The sequence below is a fragment of the Lichenostomus cassidix genome, chromosome 20 (assembly GCF_008360975.1).
Source record: "Lichenostomus cassidix isolate B80296 chromosome 20, HeHo_3.0, whole genome shotgun sequence".
Lineage (NCBI taxonomy): Eukaryota > Metazoa > Chordata > Aves > Passeriformes > Meliphagidae > Lichenostomus > Lichenostomus cassidix.
The window spans coordinates 2,386,792-2,400,575 of NC_139500.1; the positions used below are offsets into that span (position 1 = coordinate 2,386,792).

The 13,784-nt window shown below is 46.3% G+C and overlaps 1 long non-coding RNA gene across 1 annotated transcript in view; it reads left to right on the plus strand.

Annotated features, from left to right (window-relative positions):
* Positions 1-3,107: 3,107 nt before the first annotated feature.
* The window catches only part of LOC146428537 (uncharacterized), a 187,761-nt gene continuing 177,084 nt past the window's right edge, over positions 3,108-13,784 (plus strand). The window contains exons 1-2 of the long non-coding RNA XR_014856004.1: positions 3,108-3,221; positions 10,764-10,839. This is a non-coding gene — a long non-coding RNA (uncharacterized LOC146428537). The remainder of the gene's footprint in view (positions 3,222-10,763; positions 10,840-13,784) is intronic.

Sequence of the window (13,784 nt, forward strand, 5' to 3'; positions counted from 1 at the left end):
TAAAAGAAAGAGAAGTTCTAATGTAAGACCTTTCAGAAGTTCCATTTTTCATTTCCTTTATAAACGAACAGTTTAAATGACTCTGTCCAATCTTTTCCTTTGCCCTTCTCCCAGAAAAAGAAGGGGGTTAGCCATAATATAGAGGAAAAAGCCTTTAAAACATTAGGGTTAAATAAATAAATAAATTAAAGCACTGCCCTCCTGCAAAAATGTTAATTTGCTACATACCCACAAAACAGCGGAATTCATGTTACTCAGGGAAAAATTGCCTTGTGGGAAAAGAAAATATTTCAACCATCCCTTGCCTGGCTGTGAGCAGCGCTGGGCAGGAGGATGTTGGGCTCTTCCAGGTGGATCCATGGTGGCACAGAGCATTTCCCTTGTCCCTGTGGTGACTGAGAGCCTTTGCCACCCCATCACCTGAGAGAGACCTGATTGCCACACAGCATTAATTGCAAACCTCAGGGTTAGTCAAGAGTCCACCTCCTGAAACTGGGTGACTAAATGGCATTGCTGCTCTCAGCTCTAAATGAATTTCTTTTTCCTGGTGTTTGCAGCTTCAGAGAGAAATCATGACGCAAGCCAGTCAGATAGAAAAAAATAAAAATAGAACTGGCTTAATTTAGTAACTGATTTCAGTTGACTTCGTTTTTGACTCAAGTATTTCTTTGCCCTCCACTTCTTGCTCTGTTATTTATTGTCTCTCCCTGACTCTTGGCTGCAGCCCTGCTGTGTGTTCCTTCAGACTTTTGCAATAGGAATAAATGCAGAATTGCATCTCGAAATGGTAGCTGCTCTGGCAACTTCTTGTAGCTCTTTCTTCTCTGTTTTTTCCTGCCTGCAATATTTAGGTACATTTTTGCAGCAATTTTGGAATAACGATGGGATGGAGCCTCACTCCTGCCGGGGGTCTGGAGCTGCCTTTGGGGATTTGTTCTGCAATTACAGCTGGATTGTTTGATTAAGGAAATAAATATGGTGTTCTTGTGGCTTTGTCCCCAAACTGTTACTTCACTAAGGTTAGGGACAAAAATGCTTCCTTGTCACTAAAAAAATCTCTGAATTACACATTTGTCTTTATTGATATTGTAGATTTTGTGGGGGGAACCTGGAGCCAGTTTTGCCAAACCCTCCAGAGTCCAGCTGGGATGGTGACCCAAGGAGCTGAGCCACAGGAATTTGTTCCCAAACCTTGGCCACAGCCAGACCCCATGGCTTTGTGAAATCTGGGTGTCATCCAGACCAGCTGTGGGCTCTCAGGACATTTCCATTGTTCCTGGCCATTCCTGTTGCCCCATGGAACCCCAAGGGTGACCATCTCTGCCAAAATTACACCAGGGCTACCCTGGAACCATTTTTAAACAAATGGTTAGATTCTGTTCTGTATCATCTGCTGCCTTCTTCCTCTTCCATTTTCACTTTCACAGGGCTATAGAAATAAGTTTATTCCCAGTTTCAGATGCCACTTTGGGTTCATTGGATGTTCCTGCCTGTCTTACAGGGATGCCCCAGCTGGTTTCCATGTACCATCATTGTGTAAGGGCTGGCCACAAATATTCCCTTTTTCCTCTCTTTGAGCTAAACAGCCCTTTTTAACTGCTCCTTCTGAAGGCCTTTCTCACAGGCTGCTGCTATTCCATGACACATTCCCCAGATATTCATATGGAATATTTTTTTACCCATAATTTAAAATTAAAAGCATGTAATAATACAGACACTTGCTGTCTGCCACAAAACTCAAACACTTGTCCATGAACACAGCAGAAAGTCCAGAGATTGACAATGAACCAAATAACAGAAGAAATATTTTAGCTGAGCTTTAGACTTTATATTTCCAGGTCAATCAGCATAAAAACGGAGGGGGAAGTGGCAGTTTAAACCAAGGGTTGGAAAGATAATGCTCTTCAGCTGATTGCTGCAATAAAATAATTATTTGTAATTAATTGGAATAGTTCTTCAGTGACAGAAAGTGGTTTAAAATTCTGCCAGCTCCCTTGCTGAAGAGAGAGAAGGGAAAATATTTGATTTCAGCTCTCTGGCAGGATGGTGCTTGTCTGGGAGGAGAAACCAGGTCCTGTCCTTCACTCTTCACATGACATCAACTCCTCAGAGAAATGAAAAAAAAAACCCCAAACTCCGTGAACACTGCAGGAGTGGTGTCTGCTGGAGGACTGAGAGCACAGAGCTGGCAGCAGGATGTGGGATGGGAGCTGAGCAGCTGGGATGGAGGCACAGGGATTTTCGGCTGTGCCAGAGAAACACTAATTAACCTCCAGCACAGGGGTAGGGCAGCTCCCTGGGACCAGTAATTTTCTCCAACTCTTGCAGCAAAATTTGCCTGAGCTCATTTGTCAAGCTTTGAATCCTTAAATCCATAACCCTAATTAATTAAGAATCTCTAATTACCCCAAAACGGTGCTCTATATTTAAGGTTAAGGTGTGGTGGAATCCACAGAAAACATGACAGAAGCTGGAGGACGTTCAGAGCTGAAGATGCCAGGAAAATGTGTGTTTTCATCGGTGCAGGGGAAGGGAAATGGTCAAAGTGTCAGTGACCTCCAGGGCAGGTCCTGAACTGCCAGAAACCACTGTCCAGTGCTTGGATATCAATCCTTGTATTCCAAAAAAAAGGAATGACCACCAAATTGTCAGCAGAGATTCTGGCATTGGAGAATACCAGAATTAAATGCCAAGTAACCCTTGGCATTTCAACCAAAAACCTGGTTATTTTCTAAAGCAGAAGCACACCGGATGAGGCTCTGGCTCTTGCCAACCCTAACAAGACACCCCGGTGGGGACAGCCCTGAGAGCAGCAGTGCAGGTGGGTCCTGCCCTGCCCTCTGCACAGTCAAAAACCGTTCACACCTGAGGTCCTGTTCGTTATTACATTAAAAATGTATAGCTTTTAACTAGTCTGTAAGCAGCCGATGTGACTCAGACCGAGGTGCAGTGTGGACAGAGGCATCACTGCGAGCTAAAGTTTGCCCTTTGTGCAGAGGATGCTGTTTGCCAGCCCTCGCACACGAGTTCCTAGCAGGCCAGGTTCAAGCGTTTAGCAATCAGTCTGATTCCTAAATCAGTCTGAGGTGACCCGGCTGAGTGGGATCAGCTGGATTTGGGGCTGATCAGCTTCAGGAGCGCAGCAGATTTGAGCCAGAAACACTTTTGTGTGAGCGCTGCTGCTCCTTGCTGAGGATTTGCGGCTCCATCCCGCAGCACAGGTAAGCTCTGGGAGCAGAGCAGAGCGGAGCCAGGGCACATCTGCATGTGTATGAGGTCGTTGTGAGCACGTTAAAGCATGGAAACTATGCATGTTTCTGTGTGAGCGGCAGGGTCGCCCCTTCAGAGCCTCAAGTACCGTTTCCTCGTTCCCAGAAGGGCGAATCTTTGTGTTGTGTGGCTAACAAACGCCTGTACTTAGTGGCTTTGTCTGGGGCGAGATAGGAGTTGATAAGGTTTTGGTAAGGCTGTTGTCAGGCGCTCCTGTTAACCTTCCTGCACTAAGTGTTTCCAGGGATTCACTCCAGAAAAAAACTGCTAGACTGGGGGAAGGATTCAGAGTGATCTTTGAGCACTTTTGAAGTAAAAATTGCTCCCGCCTGGTTTTCTTCAGGACTTGCGTGATTGTGCTGTTAAAAAGCAACATGAGTGTAGCTAAAATCAATCCTTTTATTTAATATTTGCTGGCAAGGTAAGGTAGCGACTTGCATCAGAGAGGTAAAGATGAGGATGGCTCCTTGGGTGCCAACTAAAGAGGTGACAGAAAGGTGTTAAATCAATTGCGGCGTTTCTTTTGTATTCGAATTTCCTCAGATAAAAAAAAATAAATAAAAGAAAAGAAATAAAGAGTGATTAGGTGTTTGGCTGGCTTCAGACAGAACAGTTTGTCGGCCAGGCTGCGGGAAGTGAAAAGCTGGAGGTTTCCACCGGGGATGCGCAGGGGATGCTGCGGAGGGGCTGAGCGCCGCTCGCCGGGATGTCCCCGTGCCCTGGGCTCTCCCCGGGCCCGGTGGCTCTGGCTCGGGGCTGGGACACTGCCCGGCTCCCCGCCCGGCTCCGGCAGCTCCTGGCTCGCAGCTCGCTGCCGCAGCCAGAGCAGCAGGTCCCGACCTGCCGGGGCTGCGCGATGGCAGCAGATCACAGCCGGGCCAGGGGTGATGTGGCCCCAGGCCATCCTCTTACATAAACCCCGGCATTTGCATAATGTGCTGCACGAGATGAAAACGGAGGAAACGTTTCTTTTTTTTTCCTTTTTTATTAAAAGCGAAAAAAAAAAAAATAGGTGAAAGAGCTTTAAAAAAAAAGGATGTCAAGAAACCTGAAGTTTCCAAAACGGCAGTGCCAGTAATTGGTCAGAAGGGATTTCTAGGGTGACTGATTTGGAAATCTGTTATAGTACTTGAGGAAAACAACAACCCAGAGGTAGGGCCATGAACAGAGAGGTAACATTGGGGCAGAGGTGGGGAACTCATCCCTTTTGAAAGAGCTGTTTCTCCAAGGCTGTTGCATGTCACACACGGCAGAAATCCCTCTGTCCATGGCTGGGCTGTGGCAGGGAGAGCCACAGCTTGTGGAGTCACCAAACCCAGGCGTTCTCAATTACAGCGGGTGACTCAGATGCTAGTGCAGAGGTGGGTAAATGGCCTGGGATCTCCCGAAATTCACCTTTACGTGCAGACTGGGTCAGCTCTGGGCTGCTGGGAGCTGCGGGTTCTGTGCAAGGATCACCCCGTGGATCAGTGCTGATGTCTCATTGCTCAGCTCCCTGTGCCTCCTGTGCTTCCCACAGAGGTTAATCCTGCACAAGTTTTTTAATGAAAAATACGTGGAGGTGAGGAGAAAAAATCCCAGGAAACTGCAAAGCTCGGGCATTGCCATCAATACATTGGAAAACGCTGCCTGGTGTTTGTGAAGTCTGATAAATATCCCGGGGTGTAGCTATGGCTGTGGAAATTATTAGCTATGGTTGTTGAATTAAATAAAAAAAAATATAAAATTGCCACTTTAGGGAGGGCAGAAGGCAAAAACTGCCCCCACTGGCTGGATATAAAGGTGGGCTTGGAAACTGAGTCATAGCTCCCCTAAAAATGTGAAATTTGGGGGCGTGTGGGGACTCTGGGCTGCAGCAGGGCAGGTGCCCAGCTCCCTCTCTGGAAATGGGGTGTCCAGGCTGGGCAGCAGAACTTTCAGCTGTTGCTTAAGGAACTGGTTGTGATTTTAATAGCTGGTTGAACTAAACCAACCAAACTGCTTCCAGCACAGCCCTGTACTTGTAGGTGATGAAGAGCCTTGAATGGGAGGCAGCACTGCATTTCCTGAGAGGCTTTGTTTTAGCAGGGTTTGGTTTACTAATCCCCAGCTCAACCATTCCCTGCAGGACTCCCCAAGCTGTGGTGTTCAGCTTTCCCCCAGGCCTTGGCAGTGGCTGTGTCCATGTCCTTATTGCTCTTTCTGTGCATGGAAAGGCAGTGGCAGCAGTTTGCTCTCAATTTGGGAGATGAAATTCATGTCTGGTCCCAGTGAGCTGCTTCTGAAGTATTTATGGTCGCATCAGGCACGTATTTAGGGCCTCTAATTGGGGCTGCAGTAAGTCACAGTGAAATACCTAAATACTTTGCATGTCTAAAAAGGCAAATTGCTGCTTGTCACAGGACTGTGAGGGGTGTGAAATCCACGCTGTCAGCATGGCCTTAAAAAGTGGTTGTATGAGGAATTGGACTTGTCTAGGGGAAAATTTTACATTTTAAAAATTTTGTTGTGTCTTCCTCCTCATCCCCCCCTTTCAAATCCCATATGAATTTACTGGTTGGGGAGAGGGAAAATCTCCTACCTTGTACCAAGCTGTAAACTTAAAAACAGGGTAAAAAGGAAATAAACCTCTTAAAATAGAGGAGTAGCTCCATGTCTGTGCTAACAGGGCTCATTTACCTGCAGTGATTTGTATCTATGGGTGTTTTTCTGTTTCTTTCCTCCAATTCTTCCCTTTGGTTTCTATCCCTGCCTTTTAAGTGCATCCCTGCTCAGATCCACTGTGTGGTTATACTGCATTTATGAGGATGACACAGGAAAACTGACTCTTCCTCTGTGCACTTCCCTGAACTCTAAACATGGATCAATGTGTGTTTAGGGATGTCACTACACTTTCCAGCTGGGAAGGTGACCCTTTCCATCTCTCTTCCCCTTTCTAGACTACTCTCAGTCACTTTTGGAAGGTCTTTTTGGAAGATCATCTTGGCAGTGCCAAGCAGCAGGATGGGAAGCAATGGGCAGAAATTGGTGCACAGGGAGTTCCACCTGAACGTGGGCTAGAACTTTACCAAACAGTTCTACCAAACAGGTAGAACTTTACCAGAACAGTTTGCCCAGAGAGGTTGTGGAATCTTGTTCCTTGGAGATATTCAAAAGCCACCTGGACAAGGAAAGGTGCTCAAGGGGACCCTGCCTGAGCAGTGAAGTTGGGCTGCATGACCTCCAGTGATCCCTTCTGACCTGAGCCGCTCGGTGTGATTCTGTGGAAGGTGGAAATGGTTATTACAGGATGCACTGCAGCTGGGATGTTGTGGAATAGCCTCTCCTGGGACTTTAATGAGCTTCATTACAATAACGAGTCCAGCAAACTGGTCTGTGTTGCTGCTGCTGCTGGGTGTGAGAGCTGATTCCTGGAGCTGGTGACTTGATGTCTGGCTGCTGGAAGTCTCTTTAGTTGGTGCTTGTGCCCTGTACTTATTTCTGAGGTTTGAAACGCTGACAACTTCAGGACTGTGTCCCAAGTGCTTTGTAGGCAACAAAAGTTGTTGTTCCCATCTTACCCAAATGAGCAGTTTGGAGGGAAGAAGGTTCTTGTGTCTGAGGAAGAAACCTGAAAAGTTATGATGCCTGAGCTGGGCAAATAATGAAAGAACTAAACTTTTCCCCTTTAATTTTTTTTTTAATTTATTTTAATCACTGTGAGAGTGCTCCCTCTGGTAAAGGTAGCTGACCTTTACAACACAAGGAGAAAGTGTCAAAGAACACCTCAAAATACCTAAAACCCCCCGAGGCCCAGACTCTTTCTTCCACCAGGGTTAAAACCCAGAGCCACCAGGCAGGTAGGAAATTGCATCCCTGAGGAGGGAAGAGGCTGAGGGTAAAATGCACCACTGCTCTCTGGGGCTGTGCTGGGGGGAGCTTTGCCCAGCCTTTCCCAGACCAGGAGCACTGGGAGCATTTCTGGTGAGTCACTGCTGGGCTCCAGCACTGCCTGGCGATGCTGCTGGGCTGAGCCAGCCTGGAATGCAGAGGTTATTCTTCCTCTTACTTCTCCTGGCAGCGCTAAGTGGCTGTGACAGTGATGTTGCTGGCTGCTGCTATTAACCCAACCACCCTGGAGATGCAAAAGTCAGGCTTTATCTGGGGTGAGGTGCACAGTCAGATCAATCCCTGCTCTGTTCTCAGTTGTTCTGAGTCCTGTCAGAATGCCCCAGTTTGTGTGCAAGGGTTACAGACTGGGGAGGGATGTGACTGGGAGCTCCTTTCCCACCACATCCCAGGGCTGGATCACCTTTTTATCCAAGAGGATCACTTGTCTTGGTACACCTCTGATTTCTCCATGCTGTAATGCATTTCTGCTCCATGCTTCAGCTTCCTGCCTCATCAATGCAGCCCTTATCCAACCCTCAGCCTCTCTGTGGGTTTATCAGAGCACAGCTCATCCTAGCAGATGTGTGCTGGGCAAAAAGCTTGCTGATTGACTGAGGGGCAGAAAGAACCATGCAGAACTGCCTCGTTCTTGCTCTCCCAGCCATGGCTGGACCAGGCTGTGCTCCCTGAGCTGCTCCATGCCCTGCCCTGGGCTGTATTTCATTCCCTGCCTTTTCTGGGAGAAAGTGGCCATGTGTGCAGCTGGCAGGTGTCCTGCTGCCCTCCTGGAAGCACCGGAGGAGTTTCCCACGTGCCACCACAGGGAGCTCATTAAGGCAGCCCTGACACAGATTGCTCCACACGGATTATTTCCACACATTCCCCACCAAAACAGCCTCTCTTTCTGCATGAGCTTCTCTTCCAGCCCTGTGCAGCCCAGCCCTTGGAGCAGGGAGTCAGCTTTGCTGGGTTTTGGCCATAATTTCCTTTCTACTTTGAGAGATTCCCTCACTAGAGAAGTCCAGGCTTTCTCTACTGTATTTCCCTGTCTGTGCCCACAGCAATGTTGAGGTTCTCCCCTTAAAAAAAGTGTGAGATAGGGTAAAATGCTGCTCAGGGTGCTGGGAAAAGGATGAGGAACAGCCCTGCCATCCCCTGGAGGTGCTCAGGGATCTCCTGCAGCCATTTAAGGACTTGGGCTGGAGCAGGGCAAGAACATGAGGTGGTATTTTAATTTTGGCTTTGTTTCTCGCCATCCAAACTCATATAGATAAGCAATGCATTAAATTAACTTTCCCAAAATCAAGTCTGTTCTGCTCATGGCAGCAATGGGTCAGGGGTCTCAGTGGTTTTTCTCCTGAGCCATGAGTTTTATAATCTTCTTTTCCCTCCTGTTTAGGGGAAGGTGGGTATGCTGCACACCACACTGTGCAGCTCTGTGTTCACCCAGTGCTTCCCCTGCATCCTTGATTTTTATCCCAAACTTTTCCTTCTCTGTTGTTAACTTGGTGTCCACAGACCTCTAATTCAGCAGGAACCTTCCAGATAAATTCTTTAGTCAGTGTGTGAGGAGTACCACAGCTGAAATGGGCAAAGTTTCAGGCTCTGGATTCCCCGAGCTATGAGGGTTACAAAGGCTCTGTGTAATCTCCAACCAGATTTTCCTCAAGATTGTGAGCAACACACTTAGAAATTTCAGGCCCAGCTAAAATTCTGTGCTTAAAAATATTAATGTTCACTAGGACTTGTGTGTGTGCTCATGATGGCTGCAGATACACTGCAGGAAACTGTGCAAGGAATGCATGGGGAGAGCTGCACTCCCAGCTCTGCACAGGTCCAAACACTTGGATTCATTCTTAAGATGTGCATAAAACTCCTTCCCCTTCACTTGCTTTTACTGTAACTGACAAAGCTGCCTGACTCAAGCATTTCAGAAATCTAATGCTTAAGATTTCGCTGCGGATTTTTTTTTTTTTTTTGGCTTCAAAGTGATTTTGTTATGTCCCCAGAGCCTGGTTAAATCCTTAGTTATAATGACTGCACACTGAAGGGTGCTGTTACATAGAAATGCTGTCCCATAATGGCTTCGTTGCTGTGGAAAATCCGATGTTATTTGGTCATTCGCTACGAGTTCCCTAAGCCATCAAGACATTTGCCTCAAGGCTACAAACACAAAGCTACAGGCAAAACCCTCTGGACATAATGAGTGGGCATTTATGCAGAACTAAAAACTGGAACAGCTGAGCAGTGGATCTATGAATAGCAAGCATGCCTCTAAGCACAAAAGACATCATTCTGCAATAAAGGGGTTTATAATGGTTCTGACATCTTGGATGTCAAGATCATGCTACGTTGTTGTAACTTTTTTTTCTCTGTTTGTTTGTTTGAGCCGTGTACCTTAAGTAAGGTGTGAGTAATTAAAGGGTGTGAAGGAAACCCTATAGCTGGGTAAGGACAAAAAATTGGGCAACTGACACTTTTGGCAAGATCCATCATTTTGATCGTGTTTGCTGGGGAACAAGATTATTGCTCTTGTGTTGCATTCCCAGTTTCACCCTTCAGGATTTCTTAGGGGTTCCTCTTGGATCAGCAGCTCTAATAGGCTCAAATCCCATGTTGGCTGAGAAGTGTCTTCTGATAGAAACACAAAGATTGGACTAACCATAAACTACAGGGTCAGGGAGTCAGGCAATACAAAGAAGGGCAATAAAATTCAGAGTGATTTGGATCAACAGGGAGCTGGAGGAGCTTAATGCTGAGAAATGTACCCCAGCGAGGTCTCAGGCCTTTGCAAATCATCTGTAGGCACTTCCAAATCCATGGCAAGAACAAGATGGGAAGGGATGTGTGGCTCCTACACCAGGAGCACAATGAAAACCCAGGGCAGAAATGGGAGTTGGAATATAGAAACAGCTTAGGGGAAAGGGAATGTAAGAATATACAAGATGATAAATCATTATCTGTGTTTCCATCCACATGTATCTGATCAGTTTGAGACACTATTGATTTCCAAGGTGCTCTGGGGGTTTTGTTTGCCTTTTTTCCCCCTTATTTTCTTTATGCCAAAGTGCTGTGGGACTGGGGCAGGGGGCTGACAACCCTCGGTGACTGGGGAAGCAAATTCAGACACGTTTTGCAATCCTTGCAAAGTAGTTTGGGCCTCTCAAAGCCACCCATCGTAGAGATGAGCAAAGCCATGGTACTGTGGAGCTCCTGCAGGAAATGGTGGTGGAGGGATGAGGTTCTGTCTCTGACCTGAGAAGTGATGGATGTCTCCTTGTAAAGCAGCAGTGATACCTGAGCTGGCTAGGACTGAGGCACCAGAACCAAGCCCTGCACTTTGGGAAACAAATTTCCCTTCCACAAGCACAGCAAGTGCAGAGATCAGTGCTAGAAAGCCCAGCAAACTGGAGCTGTGCACTCATTTCCTCATGTCCAAACGCCTTGCACAGCCACAAGCAAATTTTTTCTCCCCTTGGCATGTTCCTTCCTTATCACTGAGAACAAGGTATTGTGTGTATTTTGCATCTCTCCCTGCAGAGAGGCAGAGCCCAAACTGCAACATGTCAGATGTGGAAGGATGATACTCAAGTTGCTTAGGAAGGCAAAGGGATTAATTGCATTATCCTCCATCTCCCTTACAGCTGTTAGTGATGGCTTTTCCTGCCAGCAAAGAGACTCCTGAGGCTCTGCTGGGAGAATGACAGCTCTGGCCTGCTGGTAAGTGATGGCTCTGTGCTTTTTGGGAGGCTGATGGATAGAGCAGCATGGAAGAGCTGGGATTGCACTGTTGTCTTTGCAAAATGCCAAGTTAAACCCAAGGATTTCCACTTGGTCAGATTGGCATTGGCTGCAGCTGTGTGAAAACAAGGCTGTGCTGCAAACCTGTCCCTGCAATGATCCTCCAACATCAAACAAGGCAGTCTGGTCATAAAGTCAGGTTTTGTTCTGCTCTGAGTGGACCAGTTGTATTTCAGGCAAAGATTTTATTTTTTTTTCCCCTCTGGAAAGCATCTTCTACTGTTGCATATCTTGGTAGCATCTCTGCCTGTGACTGGCAGAGAAAAGGTGATTTGGCAAGGAGGGATTTTGACTGAAACCTCCTCCAGTTATTTGGATGTTCAGACTGTTGTTTGACTGGAGATGTGTGTTTTGGGCAGTTAAATATCCAGTTATAAAATGAAAATAGGGCTTTCAAATACCTGTGTTTTTCTATCTAACATCTTGAATGCTAACAAGATGCATAGTGACAGCAAAAGTGTAGAATGACCGATCCTCCAGGGCTGTGAGCTGAGGAGAATCCACAGCCTGCTCTGATCCCACATTCTCTGGACTTTGGGACCTAAATCTCCTCTCACCCCTCTATTTTTAAATGCCCCTGGAAGCTGCAAACTGCATTGCTTGGAAGGAGGTGAGAGCTCCTCCTTTGTCAGGGGATGAAACTCTTCCAAGCAGTCCGAGAGTTCTGCTCACAAAACATCTCCCTTATCAACTTTTCCGTGTACAAACTGCATAATCACCACGGAGCCTGAGCAGCACTGCCAGCTTGTTTGCTTTGTGATTTGTGGTCGGATCATTGCATTTCAGCGTTTACCAATGGAAGGAAATTGCTAACAAGACACTGGTATTTACATTAATTGTGGCTTTGGGGAGATAGTCCAAAGAAAATTATGCTAAACTCGGTTATTATGTGTCTCCCTGACAATTAGAACGAAACCCAAAGTTTATAAAACAAAAGTTGATCCCTAACAGATTTTAGCTGCTACTTGATATTTTCCCTAGAAAGGGCTGAGGGGGAAAAAGGGGCTTTATATTATTTCTTTTTCTTCCCCCTTTCTTTCATCCACCTACTGAAAACAGTGTCATGAACATGGCTGCAAAGGCAGAAGGTGTACAACTGCAAGAGAAATTCCTAACTTGTAAAGAGCTCAGCTTCCCAGGAGGTCTGGTGCAGTGGGTCAGTTGTCACACACACCTCACAGTAAATATCAGGGTTTCCTTGGCTAAAACTTGATTTTTCACTGGTTTTGTTTCACCTCTGAGCAGTTTTGTGCAGCTCTGTAGGTTCAACAGAGGTTTTGCTCCAAAACCTTCAAGGTACTCCCAGCTCCTTTCATGTATATCCCACGAGATAATCGTGAGAGTGCTGAGACTTCTCCTTGCTCCTGCTGCCATTTGAACTATTTCTGGACACTAATTCAATGCTTTTTGTGATGTTAGATGTATGATGAAAAGCAATTTAAGGTTTCTCGGGCTGACTCACTTGCCAGCCTAGTAGATCCAAGAAACAAACACAGATGTGAGATTTAAATTCTCCTTTGGCATAAAACACTGCCTCATGCTACAAACCACAAACCATGCCCAGTGGAGACTGGGAACACTCTTCTTTTTTTAGCTTCAACTAGTCAGGTAACTTTTGACTTTAGAGGTGAGGAGGGATTCATGCACCTTGTTCTCTCCCTAAATAGCAGTGCTGTTTGGGGAGAGCTGGAGGAGACAAATCCCACCATGAGGGAGGATGTACAAACAGCACTGAGCTTCTGGTGGAGGCTCTGTAGTGAGGAAATACAGGCATTTCTGAAGGATGAATCATCTGCCTCGCTGTCAATGTCTATTTTAGGGACATGCCTGAAGTGAGGTGAAATTAAATCCTTCCCCAAAAAATTCTCCTGGAGGAAGGGGGATTTTTGGATGCTCTGGGGAGGTAGTCTGGGCTTCCTTTCCTCACATGACCTTGTGCAGTGATGTAAGGGTGAAGTCTGCTCACAAGTCCTGAGCAAATCCAGGCACAGGAATGTGAGTTCTGGCACGGGACAGCAACACAGACATGTCCATGCTGACCTGGCTTTGGGGTTATTCTGCTCCCCACTCCTCTCTCAGAGGTAAAATGAACTGCCCTGATATGTGGCTGGCCACCAAAAGGCTGCAGACTGCAAGTGTAACCGGGTTTAATTATTAAGGTGTAATTTAGCTCTTCATGTTTATAGGATAATTGTTTCTTTTTTAATATAACTTAAACTTCGCAATACGAGCAACAGGCCTGAACCTGTGGATGGAGTGCTGGAAACTGGCTGAGGAGATTAAGGTCTCTTAATTGATTTCACATAAACAGGTGTGACTGAATTCATCAGAAGAAGGTTAAGACTAAATGTATTCTGCTAATGATGTGAAAATTGCCAGAGTGTGCTGGGTTGAGCAATTGCCTTCCCTTTGCAAGTGGGATCGTTCCTCAACTGTACATCAAATGGGAAAAAAATGACATTTCCTAAGCAAATGAGCCAACCTGTCACATGCTGGGCTTTATTTGGAAATTTCTTTGCTCGTAGACACGTTGGCAGTGGTGGATTTGGCAAGAGGACATGGGAATGTCCCTGGTGGTGTGGTGTCACTGGCAGTGTGGGAGGACAGGTGTCAAAGCAGGGCTGTGTCGTTCCCTCAACTTCAGGAATCTGCATCATTGGAAATTCCTGTTCTGGAGAACGGAAGGAGGAACTCCATTTAAAATACTTGCTGTGCAGAGATCACATAAACGTGAAATAAAGTTTTTTCTTGTTTGAAGTTAACTCTAGGATTTGGACAACGCAGCAGTGGACGGAACACTTTGTCCTGGGTTTCAAAAGAACCACTGGAGTATAAAACTCCTCATCCAGCTGACAAACAAACTG